Source organism: Pinus tabuliformis, chromosome 5_1 (assembly GCF_031772625.1).
Source record: "Pinus tabuliformis cultivar Carrire ecotype Pingquan chromosome 5_1, CPIR1, whole genome shotgun sequence".
NCBI classification, from domain to species: domain Eukaryota; kingdom Viridiplantae; phylum Streptophyta; class Pinopsida; order Pinales; family Pinaceae; genus Pinus; species Pinus tabuliformis.
The window spans coordinates 474,541,973-474,567,574 of NC_142305.1; positions in this window are offsets into that span (position 1 = coordinate 474,541,973).

Genomic DNA, 25,602 nt, shown 5'->3' on the forward strand with positions numbered 1-25,602 from the left:
CCAGGTTTGAACCCGCAACCTCTGCCGTGTAACTACAAAGGTTTACCAACGCATCACAATCGGTTGATTTGTTCAAAGGGCGGAGCAATATCCTTTTAAATTTTAAAAATTGTTGAGCGGGAAAATGAAGGGGTCAGCCCCTAAGCGGCCAGCGCCCCAACACCATATGACGAGCGCCAGAACTAGGAGCTAAAACCTTAACCGCCCGGCGCGGAGTCTTATGCAAACAGCCAGCGCGATTTTTTTGGTCACATGCATTTATTAAAACTGCATTTCAGTTGGCAGCGGAATTGGTGGAGCGCCAAATTTGGCGGTCCCGCCATCTTTGGCGGGCCTAACTGGCCGTCACTAAAGTTAACTGGGGTTTTGTTAGGCCAAACTGGAAGTTGGGAGTAAATGGCCATAACTTTGGCTAGGAAAGTCGGTTTTGGAAGATTTTTTTTTTTTTATTTTGGATATTTTCGACCTTCTGAAGCCATTGCTGTAGGTCTTACAGAAATCAGAGGTCATTGGCAGACGTTTTGAAGCCGTGGAAGTTCTAGGAGCCACTAGGGCCCAGTATTGGGAAGACTGTACAGGGTTGCAGGTATCCATTGGAGGTGATCCAATAGTCAATCTTGAAGGATTCAAGTGTTATGAATCACTTTATACCATCTATTTCTCCTGTAGATGCTTCTATTCAGCTGTAGTTTCAATTTGAGCATTTAATAAAAATAAGGACAAGCCCAGTTGGGAGCTTTGGACCCAGCAGACGTAGCCCTGGAGGGGGTGAACTGCTTTATCAACTTCTTTTGCATTTGTGATTGATTTATTTTGCAGAACAAATTCGTTTTAATGTGTTAAACAGTAAAAGTAATTAAGTCGGCTATGCTTAAATGAGTCATGAACAACTGAAAATTTCATGTGTTTTCTTTCTGCAAGACATGGAAGTCTTTTAAACATGTTTAATTCTGAGTTGAATACCTTGCAAACAAATTTCAAGTAGTTTCAAACTCAGATCAAGTTGGTATCATAGCTTAGGGTTTTTGTGCAACAATCTTCTAGCTGTCTTGCAAAGTATTGATGCTTACCAGGTTGAAACTTAAAAGAGGGGAAGGACAGTTGACTAGGGAACGAGAGAATCCTTAGTCAAGGAAGGCCAAAGAGCCATCACCTCCACCTTCAATTTCACCCTCAAGAGTCTCAGCAGAAGCTTCAAGGATGTCTGAACATGAAGGAGAAATTCCTATAGAGAGAGATCCAAGAGAAGTGGAAAGAGTCTTCAGAAAGGCTTTCTTGGACCTCACTGAAATGGTGAGGATATTGTACCAAGAAAGAAATGAGAAATTGGCTGGAGAAGGGTCCAAACATCCACATGAAGGAGAGGGCTCTTCAGGAGGTAAGAAGGATGATGATCATTCCAAGAAAGGACATGGAGGAAATGGTGATCCACCACCCCTATCTTCACCTTCTTCCTCTTCATGCTCATCTTCTTCTTCTGTTCATAAGCATAGATCCTCTGGAAAAAGTCCTTTTTTGAAGCTTGATGTAAAATTCGAATTACCTATGTTTAAAGGTGAAGTGAATGCAGAAAAGCTTGACAACTTGATTAGGCAGTTGGAAGTTTACTTGAGCATCCAAAATATGCATGATGATGCCACAAAGATTCAGTCGGCTTCTTTGAGAATGGATGGAGCAACCTTGGTCTGGTGGGTGGCCAAGACTAAAGAGGAGATCAAGAAATTTGGTAAGGTTACCTTAACATGGCCTGAATTTCTATTAGCCATTAAAAAATAGTTTTATCCTCTTGCTCACATGCAGAAGGCCATTATGAATTGGAAAAAATTCAGACAACTTAAGGGTCAGAGTGTCCAAGACTACACCCAAGAATTCAGGAGAAGAGCTCTCTTGTTAGGGTTAGATTTGCAGACCCAAGAAACCTTGCTGAAATACATTGGTGGCTTGCATAGCTACCTTAGACACACCATCTTGATCTTTAACCCTACTAGCCTGGACGAGGTTTGTGTCCAAGCTACCCATTTAGAGGCAAGGGGAAAAAACACATTTGAAGAGAGTAGAAACAAGCCCCCGAAGGGGAAAAACAAAGAGAAAACCTTCAAGGGAAAGGGAAAAAAGAATGCATCTGTCAAACAGGAGAGTGAGAAAGTGATCTATAAACACTGTTCTAAACCATGTCATGAGGAGAAAAACTGTTGGAAATTATATCCTGAAAAAAGACCTCAATTTAACAAATCCAAAGGGAAACAGAAAACTGTTGCTACTACATCTACACCACAAGATTTAGGAGAAGATTCAGGTGATGAAACCAAAATTACAGCCATGGGTTTGAAAAACTTGAAGCGAAAAGAAATTGAAACTTAAGCCAGCACTAGTACCTCAAACTGCCATGTACAAGCTCCTAATGAGGAAGAAAGAATTGAACTGTTTCATGTGAGGGTGATTTCAAAACATACTAAGATTGACACACTTTTTGATAGTGGGTCACAAGCAAACCTTATATCAGAGGACTTGGTCAAGCAGCTTAAACTTGAGACCGTTCCACATCCGAAGCCATATCCACTTGGATGGATTTGCAAGGATGCAAATTTACAAGTTTCAAGAAATTGCACATTGCGCTTTGCAATTACTGCACATTTTATTGACACAGTTGAACTTGATGTGGTACCTTTTGATATAGTAGGAATTGTTTTGGGAAATCCTTACTTGTTTGACAAGAAAGCTATCTTTCATCGCCATGAAAAAAAATATCATCTTTTCAAAGATGGCAAGGAGTTCATTGTTAGAGCTCATCGCAAGAAGAAAAATATAGCGATGGTGAATGCAGGACAGGTAAAAAGGCTGGTCAATTCAAGTAAGAATTTTGTTCTTCTTATGATTAAGCCGAAGGTTGATGTGAATCATGAGTCGTTTAACAATTGTGATCCAAAACTTAAATCAGATCTGTATGATGTAGTTGATGCATATCATGAGATGTTTCAGGAGCCAACAGGTTTGCCTCCTAAGAGGGAGATTCAACATGAAATCTATTTGCATCCAGATTGTCCTCTTCCAAACATAGGCATGTACCGCATGTCTATTATGGAGAATGTTGAAATAAAGAAGCAAATCAACGACTTGTTGGACAAGGGTTTCATAAGGCCAAGTACTTCGCCATGTGGGTCACCGATTGTAATGATTCCAAAGAAAGATGGCACTTGGCGTATGTGTGTTGATTTCAGGGCCTTGAACAAGATAATGGTAAAGAATCGTTACCCACTCCCAAGGATAGATGATTTGCTAGACCAGCTGAAAGATGCTCGATATTTCACTAAGATAGACTTGCGTAGTGGATATCATCAAGTAAGAATTGAAGAAAGTGACATTTGGAAGACAACCTTTAAAACCAAACAAGGACTCTTTGAGTGGCTTGTGATGTTGTTCGGTTTGTGCAATGCACCTACAACTTTCATGCGGGCAATGGATGATGTCTTGCATCCTTTTCTTGATGATTCTGTTATTGTCTACTTAGATGATATCTTAATTTTCAGCAAGTCTAGAGAAGATCATGTCATGCATGTTAGAAAAGTACTTGATGTTTTGAAGAAGAATCAGTTATTTCTTAAAATGTCAAAGTGCGAATTTGGAAAGACTTCTTTGGTTTGTTTGGGACACATAGTAGGAGGAGGTGCTTTGAGAATTTATCCTGCTAAGATTGAGGCTATTGTGAAGTGGCCTACTCCAAAATCCATAACAGAGGTAAGAAGTTTTTTGGGTGCAGCTCAATATTGGAGGAAGTTTATCTCTAACTTCTATTCTATAGCAGCTCCTATGCATGCAGTGACAAGTGTGAAGAATGTTTTCTAATGGGGAGGCAAGCAGCAAAAAGCTTTCGAATATTTGAAATAGAATATTAGTTCAGCTCCAGTCCTCACATTACCGGATTTGAGACAACCATTTGAGATACAAACTGATTCTAGTGATTATGCTATGGGTGCAGTTCTTTCTACAGCATGGTAAGCCTATTGCTTTTCATTCTGAAACCCTTAATGGTGCTGTTGTAAATTATCCTACATATGATAAGGAGTTTTATGCGTTGGTACAAAGCGTCAAAAAGTGGAAACACTATTTGATGGGCAAAGAAACTATTATACATACCGACCATCAACCCTTACAGTACTTGCAATCACAAAGCAAGTTACAACAGTCACAACACTTCAGATGGATGGGCTTCTTGCAACAGTTCCATTTGGTAATAAGGTATAAGAAAGGTACTTTGAATAAGGTTGTTGATATGCTTTCAAGGCCTATTATTGGTGCTGTTACTTTACTTAAGAATGCTTCCATTGTACATGATAGTTACATAGAACAATATGCATCTGATGATGACTTTAAAGATGTGTATGCTAACTTGAGTAAAGGGAATCATGTAGAGGAAAATGATTATCACATGCATAACAATTTGTTGTTTCATTTGGGCAAGTTGTGTATACCACAAGGGGAGAGGATAAATGTCATAAGAGAAGCTCATTCTTCTCTTATTGCTGGCCATTTTGGTGTGATAAAAGCAGTTGCACATCTACAGAGGTATTGCTATTGGCCTCGCATGGTAGATTCTGTTTCAAGGTTCATAAGAGGTTGTTCATTATGTGCTACAAGCAAGCCTAACAATAGGAAGCTTAGTTTATATACTCCTTTTCCGATACCTTCTAGACCATGGGAGAGCATCTCTATGGATTTTGTAGGAGGTTTTCCAAAATCTAGAAAGCAGCATGATTATTTATATGTAGTAGTTGATCGTTTCAGCAAAATGTGTATACTTATGCCTTGTAAGAAAACTATAACTGCTGAACAAACTGCTGAATTATTTTTTCATCATGTATGGATTCACATTGGGTTGCCTACTTCCATTATTAGTGACAGGGATTCCAGATTTGTGGGGAATTTTTGGTCGAACCTATGGGAGATGATGGACACAAAGTTGAAGAAAAGTACTGCTTTCCATCCGCAAACAGATGAACAAACCGAAGTTGTGAATAGAACCATTGTGCACCTCTTGATAGGTTATTGAAGCAAGCATCCCAAGCTTTGGGATGAACATTTGCACTACATACAGCATGCTTACAACCGTGCCAAGCACTCTTCCACAAACACCTCACCGTTTGAAGCTTGTTTTGGTTACTTGCCAGAATCACCTCTTGATTTCATTCTTGAGAAAGATGTTGCCATTGAGGGACATAGTGATATTGACAAAGCTCGGTCATTCATTAAAAGAATTCAACAAATTCAAGAACAGCTTGAGAAAAGTCAAGGCAAGTACAAGGAAAGACACGACAAGCATAGAGTCGATCACAAGTTTCAAGAAGGGGATGAGGTATGGCTGTACATTAGCAAGGAAAGGATGCAAGGAGAAGGTCAAAAGCTGAAGCCTATTCGTTATGGTCCATTCAAAATCCTCAAGAATGTTGGAAATAATGCTTTTCAATTAGATTTGCCTTCCTACATGCAAATGTATTCTATTGTCAATGTGTAGAACTTATGTTTGTATGAACCTCTTTTGATTGTTGATCATGAAAGTGTTGTTCAGCTGCCATCTATAGAAGATACAATCCTTGACAGAAGGACATGCACTTCAAGAAGGGGTAGTGTAGATTATGTTCGGGTTGGGTTCAAAGGCAGAAAAACGAACAAGGCAAAGTGGATGGAGTTGGACAGAGTGAGGGGGCTATACCCTCACCCCTTTAATAGGTATTTAAAGGCTTTTGGGGTCCAAAAGCTTCCTAATGGGGAGGCGTGATCAGGTGCTCATGTCCTAAGTGTCGTAAAAATGCTCAAAATTTAAAGTGCTCAGAACTGGTTCAAGGTTGAATGACTGGAACGTGCCCATCCTCCCGATTCCAGCGCCACAAACGGTTCGAAAAACGGTCGCCGTATGAGGAAGATATGGCAAAAAGAATAATTTGTCCAAAACATTAGAAAATTTAATTTAAAAAAAAAAAAATTAAAAAGGAATATTCCACAGAATATTCCTTGGAATATTCCAGGGAATATTCCTTGGAATATTCCAGGGAATATTCCCTTTTCAGCCACCAGTCAGAGGGCACCATGTGGCAGGCCTGGAGGGCGCCATGTGGCCCAAGATGACGTCAGCAGGCCTTTTTTGGGCGCATGTTAAAAAAGATTGGCATGGGCGAGGTTTGAATGCATGACCTCTGCCGTGTAACTACAAAGGTTTACCAACGCGCCACAACCAGTTGATTTGTTCAAAGGGCGGAGCAATATCGTTTTAAATTTTAAAAATTGTTGAGCGAGAAAATGAAGGGGGCCAGCCCCTAAGCGGCCAGCCCCCCAACACCATATGACCAGCGCCAGAACCAGGAGCTAAAACCTTAACCGCCCGGCACAGAATCCTATGCAAACAGCCAGCGCGATTTTTTTGGTCACATGCATTTATTAAAACTGCAGTTCAGTTGGCGGCGGAATTGGCGGAGCGCCAAATTTGGCGGTCCCACCATCTTTGGCGGGCCTAACTGGCCGTCACTAAAGTTAACTGGGGTTTTGTTAGGCCAAACTGGCAGTTGGGAGTAGATGGCCATAACTTTGGCTAGGAAAGTCGGTTTTGGACGAATTTTTTTTTTTATTTTGGCTATTTTCGACCTTATGAAGCCATTGCTGTAGGTCTTATAGCCATCAGAGGTTATTTGCAGACGTTTCGAAGTCGTGGAAGTTCTAGGAGCCACCAGGGCCTAGTATTGGGAAGACTGTACAGGGTTGCAGGTATCCATTGGAGGTGGTCCAATAGTCAATCCTGAAGGATTCAAGTGTTATGAATCCATTTCTACCATCTATTTCTCCTGTAGATGCTTCTATTCAGCTATATTTTCAATTTGAGCATTTAATAAAAATAAGGACAAGCCCAGTTGGGAGCTTTGGACCCAGAAGACGTAGCCCTGGAGGGGGTGAACTTCTTTATCAACTTCTTTTGCATTTGCGGTTGATTTATTTTGCAGAACAAATTCGTTTTAATGTGTTAAACAGTAAAAGGAATTAACTCTGCTATGCTTAAATGAGTCATGAACAGCTGAAAATTTCATGTGTTTTCTTTCTGCAAGACATGGAAGTCTTTTAAACATGTTTAATTCTGAATTGAATACCTTGCAAACAAATTTCAAGTAGTTTCAAATTCAGATCAAGAATGTACACTCGAGCTCGCTTTGGAATTTTAACAGTGATTCATTTAATGATTTGCATTGGACTAGAACTTGGTACTTCCTCACCTTATCCCAACCTTCACATTGATATACTACTATAAATATTTAAAACAATTAGGAGTTGATTTACAAAAAGCATCTTTACAATTTCATATTAGAAAGAATATGATGCTAGCCATATCAAATGACATAAGGAACTAGTAGCTATAGATATTGAAATGATCATTTTGGTAAGCCCAAAAAAATAATAAATGTTATGCTCATAAGTACTCAATTTATCTAGAAAAAACATACAAATTTTATGAGATAACATAAATACTTTCAAATGTAAAGGAACTTAAATAGGTTATCCATGCTTGGAAAATGTTAGTACATTGCTCAAATATCTATACATCTAAACTTAAGTTAATCAACCACTTCTAATGAAAATAGCTACCAGCTTAGATACATATAAAAAGTTTCACCATAATTGTACGAAGGATTGATATTACAACTACATGAAGAAAAGAGGTCAATAATCTAGTTGTAGTGGATGGAGAGACAATAGGAGCATTTGAAATATGATCTAGAGTGATGTAAAAGGAGAAAAGGTAGTGTATTCAAATTATGAGATAGTACATTATAAGCTATGAGTTATAATTAAAGTACAAATAGAATCACATTAAATTTCAAGCTTTCATAGAGATGCAAGATAGCATAGGTAGTCCTTAGTTATGGGTCCATCCCTACCTATGGGCTATTAGAGTTTTTCTCACGTGGAAGGTAAATAATATTGATATAATATGGACTTGTCTATAGAACCACCACATGTTTACATGGTGTAGTCATTAAAATAGCAATGAAAAACCATAAACCAACCCTTATCATCCATAAGTGTATGTCCGATTGAGTCTTCCGCTGTATTTGAAACTACCAAATGCACCACATTCATGTCTCTGGTTCTAATTACATGATACTATGTATTGGATATCCCTTGATCTTATAAGTGTCTCTAGTTCCTAGCATATCAATGTCACCATATTAGACAATTACAAGAACCTTAACAAATATTCTCAATTGTTATTGTAGTGGTACTTCAATTCAATGTCCTAGTTTTTGTATCTCAATCCCCTTTATTGGCCCTCCAATTTTCTAGAAAAGTACCACATTATAAACATTTTTGCTTTATCTTATTCCTTGAGCCAAAATTTAATTGTTTTAAATAGATGTTTTTGTTTTATTAACAAAGAATTGTAAAACATTTTTGTTTGTTTTTAAATATATTGTAAACTTACACAAGCATGAAACAAATTTGTTATTATGAAAACTAAATTGTTTTAAAATAAAATAAAAATAATAAAATGATAACAAAATAACAGATTTCCTTTTTTTAATATAAATATTAGAGCTTACATGTAATATCAAAAGCATACATTTTCTCGTTGAGTTTATTGGAACTCTATAATTTAGACTAAGCAAGAATGAATGGAGCAATAGGGTTTCAAAACTTACGATAATTAACTAGAGCATGATTAATTTTAGGAATACTCAATCGAACAATAGGGGTTCCATGTTATAGTGGGGTTCTCCAGGATCTATATGATCTTTCGCTACTTCACACGTAGAGGATTCAACTTCTCACTCTGTAATATTTTATGTGTCTTCTTCATCCATATGCATGTCTGCATGATGCACTTCACTTTTATAGTCTTTATTACCATCATCCCAATTTGAGTGGGATTCCCTAAGCTATGTTTTCCTCTGGGAGTCTTGCTCGTTTACTCTTAGAATTGTAGTATACTTTCTATTAATTCTTCAATAAAGTATAACATAATTTTTTGTTTTATGTCACTTTCCTTTATACCAAATTCTACTTCCAAGGTCTCCCATGCTTCCTTGGAAGATGTATCTTTTTCTACCTTGCACAAGGACATCTCATCCAATTTATGTTTTATAAGATCCAATACTAAGGCATCGCATACTTCACCATATGGGTTATAGGACTATACTCAATCAACTATTTACATCAAAAAAATCTTTTAATTTTGACAGTTCCCAAAAATTAAAATTTTTACTAGTAATATTTGGAAGCGTTACCAGATCTATCCTTATCCATTCATCCTCAAATTTTTCTACTTCATAGACTTGTATTTTATATTCCTTGACTGTGGCAAAAACCTCTATGAGATCTTAGAAATACTTTGGCTCTTCCTTCTAGATTCTTTTGTCAATTTGCCTCAGTCTTTCTTTCTGACCCATGACTTTCATCTTTCTTTTGTCTTTTGTCTTGTTTCCTTATTGTCTCATGCTTGTAGAAATGAATGTCACATACACTTGATTATATTTAAAATCAAACATTTTACCCTTCACTTTAATGGTGGCTCACAACAACTTCCAGCAACTTTGCTGAGATCTTCTACATAAATTATTATGGAGGTTCATGGCCAAAACTTATGGTGGGAACTTCTTCTTTGGTCTGTGGCAGTGGCTCTTTCCTCTTAATATATTGGTGGCTCTATAGGCTACTCACCCTAATATTTTAGTATTTGGGTTTACAAGCTCTCAACGAGTTCTAGTTTCTACTTATAGACCAATGGATGCAAACTTTGATTTGTGGGCTACTCACAATAGCCAAGTCTCTAAGTGGAATTAGCTCATGACCTTTTTAACTCCTTTAGTTCCTTGAAACCTTACTAAACCTTCCTCTGATACCAATTGTTATTTAGAGGGAGGGAAAAACATGAAATTTTTTCTCTCATATACATCCACTGAGTTTCTTCTATTCCGACTTATTACATCACATTACAATGACCCATCCATGAGTATATAAGAACTAGACTTTCTAAATGTGGAAGCTTGCAAACTCTAACTTTCTTTTCCTTGTGAAAACTATGATTTGACGCTTTAACTAAATTTTTCTAACTTCACTCTAAGATAAATCCACATTTTTCTTTTCATGAACTTATCTTTTATTGACAAGGCATTAACATTTTAGCTCAACTCACTTGACATCTAATATTAGACTTAACTTTCTTTCCTTCACTTAACTTAACTCTTCATACATTGCATGCATATGAGTTTACTCATAATTTATATCAACTGAAATGATTTTGATCTATGACAAATTTGGGGTCGACGGCAATAAATCAAATAGAAAATTTGGGGATAGGATTGTATGAATTGTGTGCTCTTATAATTTTTAAATTGTTATGTGAGACTAGAGTTCACTTGGTTGTAACACAATTGAATATTTGACAACTGTTAAAGGAAATATAGGTTGTTTATTCTATAAGATTACTTTCATTCATAACATTTTATTTTTGGTTGCATTAAGGGATAATTATATGGAATGTTTATCTACATACTTCAATAAGTGTTAAAATTATCAATTTTAATAATCATGAAACATAAAAAGTAAGGTGTAGTATGGAATCACATAGTTTCAATGTGAGAAAATTGATGAGATGAAATGGGTCACGATGCACCACAAACCTATATTGACGGGCCATTTGGGTGCACTAAATTATTATTCGATGTGGGTGACTATAGGGGCTTCAAAATGGCTTTTTAAGTGAAATTAAATTCTATGCTAGAGGGACTCTCTCAACCTCCTTCATAATCTACTTATATATATATATATATATATATATATATATATATATATATATATATATATATATATATATATATATATATATATATATATATATATATAAGATAAATTACATAATAGTTATTCCAACCTTTGAAATCATATCCATTTATGATATTACCTTGTTTCTTGATAATGCATTCATGATTTTCTAATTACTGGATGAAAATATTTACCAAAATATTAATACTAATAATAAATTAATATCAAAAATTACGAAATTCTATTATATAAATATATATATATATATATATATATATATATATATATATATATATATATATATATATATATATATAACAATATTAGTAGAATGTTTTTTTACAATAAGAAAAAATTTAAATACTAAAATATTATCTAAAAAATAATTAACTTATTATAATTTATCTCTTTGATATATTTGTTCAATAGTGAAAATAAAATTAAGATGTGAGTATAAGACAAAAGTGACAAGCCTCAGTATTGCTGCAAGAATGTTGTAACTCCCAGGGCTACCAAATTTACTTTATCAACCTGGGGTTTCGTACAAACTTGGAAGTGACAATGGTATATACATAGAAGATAACATCATTATATTCATGTAACTTAATCAACTGGGGAATTTGATCATTAGGGTTCCAGACCATTCCTCTATTTGACTAAGTGGAGTCTAATTACTGACACTGCAATGTAAAACTAGTTCTAGTGCGGGAAAAGTAAATCCCTATCAATTCAAGAAATGAAAATTGCTAGCTTTTAAATGCTTGTCTTTACATAGAGGAAAATTTTTCATTTTCACAGTTCCCAAAAATTAAGATTTTGACAAGTAAAGTTTGGGTGTGTTAGCAGATCTATCTTGATCCATTCATCCTCAAATTTTCCTACTTCATATACTTGTATTTTAGATGCCCTGATTGTGGCTAGAACCTCTATGAGCCCTTCAAAATACTTTGCCTCTTCCTTTCAATTTCTTTTCTCGGTTTGCTTCAATATTTCTTTGTGACGCATGATTATCATATTTCTTTTGTCTTTGTCCCTTATTGTGTCAACCTTCTAGAAATGAATGCCGCATACACTTGATTATATTTAAAACTAAACAGTTTACCCTTCACTTTAACGTGGAACCCAACAACTACTCACAACTTTATTGAGCTCTTCTACACAGATTCTTATGAAGGCTCATGGCTACAACTTACAGTGGAGACTCCTTTGGTCAGTTGTAGTGGATCTTTCCTCTTGATATGGTGGTGTCTTTGTAAGTTACTGACCCTAATCTTTTAACAGTTGGGTTTACAAACTCTCAATGAGATCTAGTTTCTACTTATGGACCAATGGATGCAAACTTCGATTCGTGGGCTACTCACAATAGCAAAGTCTCTTAGTTGAAGTAGATCATGACCTTCTTAGCTCCTTTGGTTCTTTGAAACCTTGCTAAACCTTGTTTTGATACCACTTGTTGTTTAGAGGTAGAGATAAACATGAAACCACAAGACAAGTATGTACACAATCTTTTGCTTGAATAAACAAGCTCTCAGAATAAATAACTTTTATTCATTATTTATTCTCTCATATACATCCACTGAGTTGTTGTTATTCTCTCTTCTTACTTCACATTACAATGACCCGACCGTGACTATATAAGCAGTAAACATTTAAATATGGAATCATGCCAACTCTAACTTTCTTTTCCTCATGCAAACTATGATTTGATGCTTTAAGTAAACTTTTCTAACATCTCTTCAACATAAATTGACATTTCTCTTTTCCTTAACTTAGCTTTTCTTAACAAGGCATTAAATTTTTAACTCTTACTCACTTGACATCTAATATTAGACATAACATGCTTTCTTTCAGTTCACTTAACTCTTCAAACATTGCATGCATATGAGAGTACTTACTATTTCTATCGAGTGAAACAATTTTGATCTATGGCAAAGTTGTGATCGATGGTAGAAAATAAAATAGGAAATTTGAGGATAGGTTTGTATGAATTGTTTGCTCTTATAATTTTTAAATTTCCATAAGAGACGAGAGTTCACTTGGTTGTAACACATTTGAATATTTGACAACCGTTAGGCTAGTTGGGTTGTTGATTCTAGAAGATTACCTTCACTCATATCATTTTCATATTGGTTATGTTAAGGCATAATTATATGGAATGATTATCTTGATACTTCAATAAGTGTTAAAATTGTGAATTTTAATAATCATGAAATATAAATAGTGAAGTGTAGTATGGAATCACGTAGTTTTAGATTGAGAAAATCGATGAGATGAAATGAGTGACGATGCATCACAAACCTATAGTGAGGTCCATTTGGATGCAATAAGTCATCCTCCGATGTGGGTGACTATAAAGACATGAAATGGAATTTTAAGTTAAATTAAAGTTTATGTTAGAGGTAGTCTTTCAACCTCCTTCATAATCTATTTATATATATCTCTATTAAGTGAGGAAGATAAATGCCATAGTCATTATTTTGTAGTTTAAAATGATATCAATTACTAATATTACTTGATTTCTTGATAATGCATTTCATGATTTTCTAATTATTAGATGAAAATATTTACCAGAACCTTAATACCTAGAAATCAGTTAATATAAAAAAATATTGAACTGCATTTTATATATATATAATATTAGTAGGAAAAATAGTTACAATAAGAAAAAAATTAAATATAAGAATATTATCTACGAAATAATTAAAATTATGATTATTTATCTTTCTCATATCTTTGTTCAATAGTGAAAAGAGAATTGAGATATGAGTATAAGACATATGCAAAAATTGACTTTTCATTTGGAGAGAAAAAATTGAAGTTTGAAATGAATATATTAATGAATTTGTCTTTTAATTATTTTTGCCTTAAAATTTATATTTAAGACAATTAAATTAATATTAAATTTTAATATAAAATGTGATATTTAAAACAAAAAATTTCCATAGTTTTAAAAAAATGTCCCAACGTGGAAACGTAAATTAATAAGATTTAATATGCATTAAATAAAGAGATTTTCATATATTGCCAGCACGATTACGGGCATATCAACCCATGAGAACCTCTTTATTTATTTATAGTAAATTTTTAACGTGGAAACGTAAATTAATAAGATTTAATATGCATTAAATAAAGAGATTTTCATATATTGCCAGCACGATTACGGGCATATCAACCCATGAGAACCTCTTTATTTATTTATAGTAAATTTTTTAATAGTGGTCGTTCGATGTAGGAAGGATATAATTAATTGGTTTTATATTTCATTCACATGTTATGAAATATTTTTTCCATTATACATTTATTTTAATAGAATTTGGTCTACTGTATTAAAGTTTTGTTTTGTTTTTATTTTTCCCTCGGGAAATAATATAGGAAATTGGAGAAGTTTGAAGCGAAGTTTTATAACAAGAAAATTTGTATGGTTGTAATCGGAGAATTTCGAAGCGAAGTTTTATTATAAGAAAATTTGTATGGTTGTATTGTTAATGAGGATTTCATTAATGATGATGGTAGAATATTTTTTTGGTAATGGTGAAGTAAATTGTCTTTTCGATGATTTGTAAAATTTGTAAAAGATATATCGGAAGTCTATAAATTTAATAAGTGAATTTATTATTATTGGAATTGACTATTCCACAAGATTTTATTAGGGAGAAATATAACACCAGGTGGGTTCATATTGGACGATATATATTAAGGAAAAATGACACAATATATTGAGCATATAACAAGGGGTAAAGAGTTTTATTATTGGCAAGTATTAAAAATGTAGCTGAAAGTTAACGAAAAAATATAAAGGGGTATAAAGTATTCTAATGAAAAAATGGAAACCTACAATATCTAGTGAAAGTAGGGGTTTTTAAAATTGGGAAGGTGTATTGGGTTCATATTGGTAGGGGGTTAAATAATGTGACTTTCATAGGTATTTTCCAATATGTAGTCAACCTAAAGGTATTGTTTAATATGCCACGAGCACATGTGCTATGTTAGAGGTTCATTGAGTGAAGCCCCTGTGGTCTATTCCAACAACTACAAGTAAAAGTTCGGAAGATTCAAGATAACTGGTGAAATAATCTAACATAAAGAGTACACAAAGATGTCAAAGATTTAGTTAAACATGTTAAGTGAGAAAATAATGGTGTGATTGAGCGGAGATGGACAATTGTCTTGGTGTGTCCAAGATGAGAGGCAAAGGATACAAGTTGTGAAGGATAAAAAATGGTAGGTTTGGTCCAACGGTAACCAAGACCCTTTATGTGGCAATCAAAGAGGTAGTAGATTGTGATGAGATATAAATGCACCTTTCATAGAGTAACTTTGAAATTGTAAAAGAATTTTGAATGTTTGTTGCACTTGAATGGAAATTGTGTTGTAAGGGATCCACGATTGGTTGCACCTAACACCCCAATATTTTGGTCCAAGTTGGTTTCCCAAAGTGTTTTGTAAGCCCTCCTAAATAAAACATAAATACATTAATGTGATAAAACATGTAATCATGTAGCATGCATCCATCCTGTGTATATGGTGTTCATTTTTGTAGCATTGGTAGGTAATATCGCATGCTAAGGATCCTTCAAAATAAGCAAAAGAAATTATAAATATTAAAATGAAAATTTGATTTTTAAATTTATTTATGTAGTCTCCACACAGGCTAAGTCCTTGGTCACAAGGGAACTCATTTTACCACTATATATAATACATTTTGACCTCCCCACTTGGCATGAATTCAAATCTCACAAGATAAGATATTTTCTATTCTTTAAAGTGAAGGAGACAAGTCACATAAAGCTAAGTTTCTGGGAAGAACTTTATAGGAAGGCCAAATTTCTTGGTAGGTAGTTTGACCAAGTTTCACTCATATTTCTAGACACTTTATATTGTAAAATTTGTTGAATATTGAATTCTCCTTAGTAAAAAGGTTGGTTTGGTTTTTCTAAAGGTTGGAATTTTCTGATGTAATCACATGTATCTTATTCTGTTTGGAAGTCTCTTTATGAACCTATGGTTATTACGTTATAGTTGATATTTTTCTATTTATAAATTTTTAATGATACAAATGACATAAGACAAATTAAGAATACATATCATTGGAATTAACTATCACATTAGAAAATTTAGTTTCTATTATAAGAAAAAATCAACATACTACCAAAACCTAGGTGAAGGAGCAGCCACAAGAAGCAAATAATTGACTAATTTAAAGTCGGTCCTAGCGAAAGAGGGTTCTCAAAAATTTGATTCCTAGTAGTTTGAATAATGGATCCAAACCTAAAAAGTGAAGACACATTGGAAGGTGAAATAAACTATCAATCCTGGAAAACTCAAGTACTTAGCACCTTGGAAGAAAATGACTTTTTAGTTCATGTGGAAAGATATATTCCAAAACCAAAGCAAGTTGAGTATAAGGAAAATTTCAAAAAGAGTGAGGAAAAGGCAAAGATGATTCTTCATGTTAAAGGAATAAAAAGTGCCAAATAAATGTACAATTCCCTAACAAAGTTATATGCAAGAAATGATAATAACAACAAATTAGCATTGAAGAATTATCTTTGTGATATTAAAATGAATAAATCAGATTCTATCACATATTATCTTATTTAAATAACTCAAATTAAAGATGAACATATAGCCACTCATAAGAAAATTGAAGCTTCAAAAATTAGTTACAAGTTCTCTTTGTGGCTTTCCTTCACCATGTAAATCATTCAGCTAAGGAGTTTATGCACGTGGAAAATTACCATCATTTGATGATATGTGGGATGATTTTATTCAATAATAAATTAGGTCACAAGTTAAAAATGAACCTCAAAACAAAGGAAAGGGATGAATCATAGAAAATTTAATAAGAGGAACTTCGGAAATTTTGACAATAAGAACATTGGAAAATTTTATAAAAGAAGTCAAAATATATCATATCAAAATAAGAAAGACATATAAAAATTCAAATGGTTCATGTTTCATAAAATTGGTCACTATGCATCACGATGCACTAAAAGAAAGAGGAAGGAAAAGGCATAAGATTCTACAACCAATGTTAATGAATAAAATAATGATCTGAAGCCACCTCTAAAGAAGTCAAATAAAATCTTCATTTGAAGAATTTGATAATTGAAAGATAAGTATTTATGTTCTTCCCATCCTTACTTCTTAGATATTTATTATTCTATTGGTTGGATCATTGGTACTTTCTTCTTATTATTGATATAATAAAAGGAAATTTCTAAGGATTCTTGTAGTACATGGAAGTGTAGTAGGAAGAAGGAATTTCGTACGAAGGAAAAATAAAATGATCTATAAATACTTAGGATCGTAGATGGTCAACGAGAACTAATCTCTAAAGGAAGCATACAACCTATTGAAATCTTCTACAAAGTAAATTCTAGAGTTATGTTTGGAATATTATATAAGAATCATAAAAGAATTTGAAGGATATCTATAAGGAGGCAAGATTAAATAAAAACATTCATACCAGTCTCAAAAGATAAGTAATTTATATCCTTACATATTGACTATTATTTTTTTTCCTTACATTCCTTTCTTTTTTCCTTGTATCACTTTACTGAGATAATAATTGTTTCTTTTATGATATATTGAATAAAGTTTGTAGGAACATTGCAAATATGGTCTCTTATGTAAGAGGGAACAACTAAGATTACCACAAGGAAGACCTCATGAAGAAGGACTTTGTATATTGTTTTGTTGAATTAAAAATCCATATTGATGGACCAAATATCTGAAAATTGAACATTTTAATTTAATATACATGTATGCTATATTTTTACCTATGATATATCTCAGGAAATGAGTGAGACTTTCCATAGAGTAATGAACAGATCACTAAATTAAGAAATTATAAAATAAGGATTAATTGAGCTCTATTACATACTCGTAAATGAATAAATTGGTGATACATTTTAGCTTAGTTTGTTGCTAGATGTCTCCCTCATTGAAATGAATGATGAGGAAGCGAAAAACGATATTGGCTGGGTCATAAATGATTTTAACTAAGAAAATATGTATACGTTCACTTTTGAAGGAAAAAGGACTTGGTAAGGATGAGCAAAAGTGAATGTTCCATGGGAACTAATATTATATATATCTTCTCCATAGAATCTAGAAGGACTTAGCTAGAAGAAGGAATTGACTATGTCAACCAAGGGAGATTCATGAAACTTACCTTTAAATAATAGAAGGAATTGGGTAGATCACAAAGGAATATGGCCAGAAAGGTGAATAGTTGAAAGGAAATTTCTCTTAAGAAGCTAAAAAGATTTAATGCCTAGGCTAATATCATGACCAGAAGAGTTTTATAGATTTTCTGAAGAGTCATAAAGTATCATGGCTCGCCTCAATATTTCAACACTCCCTCTTAGCGAGTGAGGTATTCTATTATGAAGGAAAATTCTTTGTTAAGGACAAATATATTGCAAGAGAATACCTCACTCACTCAGAGGGAGTGTTGATTTTTGTAGCATCGAAGGGTAATCTAGAATTCTTAGGATCCTTCAAAATCAAAAAAAGGAATTATAAATATTTAGAGGGAAATTAACTTTTATTATTTTTTTTTGTGGACTCGAAGAAGCATAACTCAACTCCACCATTAGAGGTGACCCTTGGTTAAAATGAAACTCATTTGATTATTATATATAAGAAAGTTTGACCTCCATACTTGACACAAATTTGAATCTTGCAAGACAAGATATGTGAATTTTTCATTGGCCACATTGTTCTTTCCTATGATAGTTGCATTTCTTCATTAATACGTTAAGTTAACCTCATATCATAACTACATTATTCAGATCTACACCGTTATACATCAATATGGGTAATAACATAGAAAGAAACAAAATCACGATCATCATCAATGTAGCGAAGCATAAGGGAATAGTAAAAGAAAGCATGCACACATATGGAGATGCCAGGATGGGTCTGAGACAAGGGAAAAACCCACTATGGGGAAAACTCTTGCAAATCTTCTTCTTCTTAGATGGTCATCAAATGATGCAGGAAAAGAGAGTAAAATGATCCATAACTTTGTCTATGCAACAAAACAATAATGATATTCGTGAGACATATCTAATCATGCTAGGGATCAGAATCCTCATACGGATGGTTGTATTATGTTGTCACAAACTGATGTAAACTGTTGTCTACTGTTGTCACTACGTCGAACACTTTTGAGGACTATTGTCACTACCAATGAAAATATGTTTGTAGTGAACAAATAAGATCTATATAAACCGAGATCTATGATATCATTGAAGTCAACTGAAGTCAAGATGTCAAACCCTAGATCTAAACTCGAGTCGCTGTCATCAAAACTATCTATGTATGATCGAAACTTTGTTCTCTCTCTCTCTTAGCTGCTACATACAGGTGACTGGGACTGCATAGTTGCTCTTAGGAAATATTTATGCATACTACTATGGTAAAATACACCCGAATCATAGATTTTCTCTCTTACATTTGTTGTGCAAGTGACTGAGATGTACCAGTCGCTCTCAGGACAATTGTATGTGAGCGACTAGGGACCTGAACCTTTCGATCTACCTTTGAAGCCATGGTCACTCCCATAAGCCTTTGTTCCAATATCCAAGGGTCTATATTCACTCTCATAAGCTTATGTTTTAGTGTCCAAGGGTAAAAATTCCGTGTTGTTTGCCAACGACGAGATCCAGAAGACCATAACCCAGAGAAAACCTTTTGCCTATGATTTCGACCATTGAGAGAACTCCTTTCGTCGAAACTATGTGAACCAAGACAAAAGAGAAGAGAAGATGTTTCTAAATGATCTTGAGGTATATTATATTTATAGGCTTTCTTGAGTGTTCACTTGGGGTTAAGAATGACCCAAGTAGTTACTCGTGCGACTAGATTCGACCCATTGCAGAATACATGTATGAATAAAATAAGTCATAATTCAACCTCCATTGAACCAAATTAGGGGATATATAGGTTGATTTTGGTCCTATAAAAAGAGGAATCTAATAAAATCATTATCTTGGTCATTTGAGTTGTCCAATGTGGAATTCTACCCCAGTTGAAAAAGTTAACACTCCCTCTCAATAAGGGATGATTCCACCCATCAATATCTGTCCATTGAAAAATATATCATCACAGATCATATTTCTCATGTAGTCATCATGTAATGTCCATCAAAAATCATCATTGTACATCTCAATCTATCCGTTTATTATTCACATTTTCCTCTTCATTATTCCTTCTCGTATGCATGAAGATTGTCGGATCTAGAAGAAGAAGAATATGTTACTGGAGGGGAGCTCAAACTACCACCCTTTTTCCATTAGGCCGTTATCTGGAATCTTTGTCGTCAGGCTGATACCTGGAATGTTTTCTTCGAAGTGCATATCATCAAGGAGAAAATATTAACCTGGAATCACATCGGGGAGAAATAGCTTCCACCAAAACCGAGCAAGAGCCCTCCATCTCGATTCCTCACCCTAGAAGCTCAAAAAAGGTAGGAGGAGTTGGCTCACTGTCCTCAATTAGCGATGCCCCTCATCCAGAGGGGATGCTTTATTAAAACCAATAAATTTCTCTTTGGTAACGCCTTTTTGATAATATATGCAATCATCTTATCTCAATAGAATCTGTTTCCTCTTCATACAGAACAACAAATCAAATATCATGTCAGATCATTATAATCGTATAAATCACAAAAGGATACCATAATCATTCTCCCTCTCAAGGACGTGCCAACCATAAGCTTGAGCTTGTGTAGAAAAACTGGAATGTCTCAATATGTGAGAGTATCTTGGTCCCAAATAGAACCATGTGATATCCAGATCATGCTCAAACAACTCTCTAAGGATGTTTTGTATCATGCATCAAACTAGCCATGCTTACAGCATCATGATCAACCTCGGTCATTGTATGGACTTCTCATCGAAGATATCGTGAAGGATATCATACTAAAGTAGCATCCAAATGTGCTTATCAGCAATAATATCAAACATCATCAATACATCTGTGCAGACACATACCATAGGAGAAATATCTCATTCTCAAAATATAATATCTCATCCAGATATTTCAAATCATATTCGGTGGAAACTCTATGTGAGTGAAGTAGCTCAATCATGAACCTATTCAGGTTCTATACACATCATATATATATATATATATATATATATATATATATATATATATATATATATATATATATATATATATATATATATATATATATATATATATATATATATATATTTATATATATATATATATATATATATATATACATACATATACATATGGTTGTTCAAAAACATAATCAATAATTCTTCAATCAACTCTCGGATGCCATTCCGAGTTCAACAACTTCAAATCCGAGTATCAAGGATTTACAAAAACATTTTTCAATAGTTGTGCAATATGGAATTTCTTTCCCAAATTCCAGACATCAATTCATCATGCCATGATACATCATTTTGGGCTTCAAAAGCCATATCCCTCTGATTTTTATCATTAGAGGCTCAGCACCTTTCACAAATATGTCATCAGGATACAAAATCAAAACTATAATCAATATCAAAATCATATCTTGTAACTCATCATCTCGAATTCATCAAATAATTTTCAAACATAGGCATATCCAGATTCTAATAATAATGCCTTGCTACGGAATCATAATCATCCTTACATAAATCAATTTTGTATCATCATATCAGCAAAATCATCTCATCAGAGTTTAGAAGCTAGATTATGACCATAATCAAAGGCATCCTTATCGTTGTATTAATACTTTCATCCAGGAGACAAGTAGAGCTCATATAAAGTCCGAATTCAATTATGCAATATAAGTCTGAGATTTCATCAAGTCATTCTCATGATCATAAGTCATTCATAATCACAACTAGCATTATTTCAACCATTATACTAAGAATAATGAGGCCAATATTTGAATACCAACATAAGTTATCATGCCCACATCGCATTGATATCATGACAAATGAACAATTGTCAAATCATATCAGCAGACATCAGGTCAAGTCCAAATCACTGTTGTAGAGAGATCTATAGTTAAAGCACATATCGGCAATCAATTCAAAGTTATTGTCAAGCATCATGTCAAAACACTTTTCATATATACCAATTATTCCATATCATGCCAACCTCTTGTAGCACAAACATAGTGACATATCTATGCGTATGTCCTAGTCACCTATAAACACAAGTTCAATCTGCATGTTCATGTTATGGAAAATGTTCAAGATTTTCTTGCTAGAAGTGTTATGAAACCAGCTCACAAAAGATAGAAAATATAGATCAATGCCTTAGAAGTCAACCCCTTTGAGGGGGCAACCTCCTTTACATTACAAAAATGAAAAATTCTTGGATTATACAAATGACATGACCACCTTTCTATATATAGGAGTCTAAGCAATCCTAATACAATCAGATCCTACATAACAATAATATTGTAGGGACACAACAATAACAATAGTGGGCTTCTATGGGGCATAATAATAAGAACATGGGGACTATATGCACTCAATAATAAAATAAGGGGGTTGCACTAATAACAATAAGGGGTTTGACTAGTAGTACAGGGACCTAACATGCCCCTCGTCTTAAAAAAGTTTTGTCCTCAATGCTTGAGTATTTCTGGATACTTCTGTATAAAATTCTCATCCTCCCATATGGAATCTTCAGTGGGTAAGTTCTTCCACTTGATGAGGTACTCTAAAATTGATCGATTCCATAGCTATCGATTTTTGGTTTTCGTGACTGATTCTAATTCCAATATGAATTTTCCTTATCAAGTTTTGGAAATATTTTTTAAACTGGGATCTTCTCACCTATAACCTTCTTTAAGCACGAAACATGGAAAAGTGTGTTCACTCGAGAAGATGGAGGAAGCTCCAATTGGTATTCCATATTACCAATTTTTTGTAACACCTTGTATGGACCATAATACTTTGGTGATAATTTATTATCCTTCTTATATTTCTTGAGGGAAATTTTCTGGTATGGTTTTAGTCGTAGAAATACCTAGTCACCTACCTCAAAACTTCTTTTGTTGTGATATTGATCTGCTTGTTGTTTCATTTGATTCTGCACGAAAGTGAGGTTGATGCTCACTACCATATTTCACTACTTGGACCCTTTTATTCTTGATATGTACTTCTATCTTGAGAGTTTGAGGAGTGATTATTCCTGCCAATGCAATACAAGACATGGTCAGATTCATTTCTTATTTCTCTGGGGTTGGTTCCTGGTGAGTATCCTTTTCATTTGACATTTCTTTATCCTTTTCTTCCTGATATTTCACTTCTTGAACCTTCTTCTTCTTGATATGTCCTTCTATGTTGAGAGTTTGAGGAGTGGTAATTCCTACCAATGCCGTACAACATATGGTTGGATTCATTTTTTATTTCTCTTGGGTTGGTTCCCGGTTTATATCCTCTTTTTTTATGTTTCTTGCTCATTTTCTTCCTCCTCTTCACAATTAGTGTAAAATAATTTCTTCTCAGCCCACTTCGGACCTTTAGTGTATTTTCTATCACAACTATAACAGAGCCCATTTTATCCTTTTTATTCCAATTATTTTGCTGTCAACCTTGTAGGTTGTAGAAGGCTACGAGCAACAACACTTCCATATTTATAATAGTGAGTAGTAGGATTTCTTGTGTCCATAATTTTTCTTTCAATTTTTCTTTCCATCGTGAATTCCTTCTCTAATGAATCAGGTTCTTAAAGACGAACCTCATGTTGAATGTTATCTTTTAAATTCCCTATGAATACATCCATATTATTCTTCTATGGAATATCATTTACCCTTATATTCAATTTTTGGAAGTTCCCAATGTGCTCTACCATTGAACCATTTTGTTTGAGATTTATCAATTGGCTAAAGAAGGTGTTGCTCTTTGTATCCTCATAATGTGCTATCATTTCCTCTATGAAAATTGACCATGTGATAAGTGGGTTACGAGAACAAGCCCCTTTTTACCATAAAAAATGATTCGCTTATAAATATAAATATGCAATATGTACCTTTTGTAACAGTTGATCAAAATGTTTCTCCATTTGTAGTATCGAATTTACCGGATCCTTGGCATCAAATTTTCTCATATCACATTTTCTTGGTTTTAGGAGCCCGATCTTGAAACAACTGTAACTATGTAATTTTAGATCTTTAAGTTCTAAAATTTGGCCTATGATAGCCCTCGAGTCCTCTTTCTAACCCCACAAGTCTGACCACAATTGGATTCCCGAAGAAAGAGTTATGTCCGATCTCCCACAATGACGTAATTATAGACTCGTTCAATAGAGCAAACTTGTACGACATGCCACACATCACTATTTGGAACTTAGGTTCTGAAACTGATACCCAAAAAGCTACAGTATGTCTCATTTCTATCGATCTTACGAAATTTGAATCAGATTCTTAGAGAGAGAGTTATGACTATTTTCCCAAGGTCACTTGTTTGGGATGTAATTCAAAAGCCTACAAAAACCCTAATTTTCTTGGCTCATATCTTTGAAATTATAGTGAGACGAGATCTGAAATTTGGACTGGAGGTTCAACACGATTTATTCTCAAATGATTTTTTTTTAGCTTTTTAAATTCCATAGAAAAAAAGGTATAGCACAAATTCCACGATGACCTATTTTGGAGCAATGAAACCATAGAATCCAAAGCTCTGATACCAAATGTTATGAAACTAGCTCACAAAAGATAGAAAAGATATATCAACGCCTTAAAATAAACCTCTTCAAGGGGGAAACCTCCTTTAAATTACATAAATGACCAATTCTTGGATGATACAAATGACATGACCTCCTTTCTATATATGGGAGTCTAAGTGGTCCCAAAACAATAATAAAAATACTGGGGTTCTATGGGGCATAATAATAACAACATGGGGAATATATGGGAAGAATAATAGAATAAGGGTGTTGCACTAATAAAAATAAGGGGTTACACTAGTGGTATAGGCACCTAACAAGAAGATATTATTGTTATCTGCAGTACGTCTTTGGTAGTGACATCTTGCATGTGACTATATGATGTCATGCACAATACTTCATTATATTGTCAACAATTTAACTCAACAGTTTCATAAACGAGTTAAGAGTGGAAGAATATGTTAGAGACACTTTGATTCAGAATTCAAGCACCCTCAGAAAGCTTCAGATGAAGGTCAACAACAGTCAAACATCCTGTCTCTCCCTTCATGTTAGCATGAGAGCAACTTTGGTTGCCTGGACGTTGTCTATGCCTTAGCATGTGAGCATCCAAGGATGAGATCTCCTACATCCGTGACTATGACTGGAGTAGAAACCCTAATTTATGTACGAGCTTCGGATCTAAGACTTTACTACAGATCAGTACTTTCATATGCACATAAATCTTTAGAAGAGATTCTCCCTCTAACTCGAGATCTACATCGTTAATCTTCATTCATGTATGGAACATCTCTCAACTTGAGTCATGCAACACCAAATATGGCCATCAACATCGTGACATTAATCCTTCATCAAGGGTTTAGACTCAAAGTAGTAGATAGATGCAACATCATATCTCAACGATTATGGGCACAATAGAACTTTTCAATTAAGTCACTTCATTAAGTTAGGATACCCAGTTTAACCACAACCATAGTTAGTAAGATATCTACTTATCAACCTTACACTTATACTTCCTACATCAAGGTTACCATGCTCTTAATGAACAATGAAATCATGTTAGATCATTGAATAAAGATTTATAAAAAAATAAGAGTGTCAATCATGATTATCACAAGTATTACCAGTAGACTCATGTATAGGAGT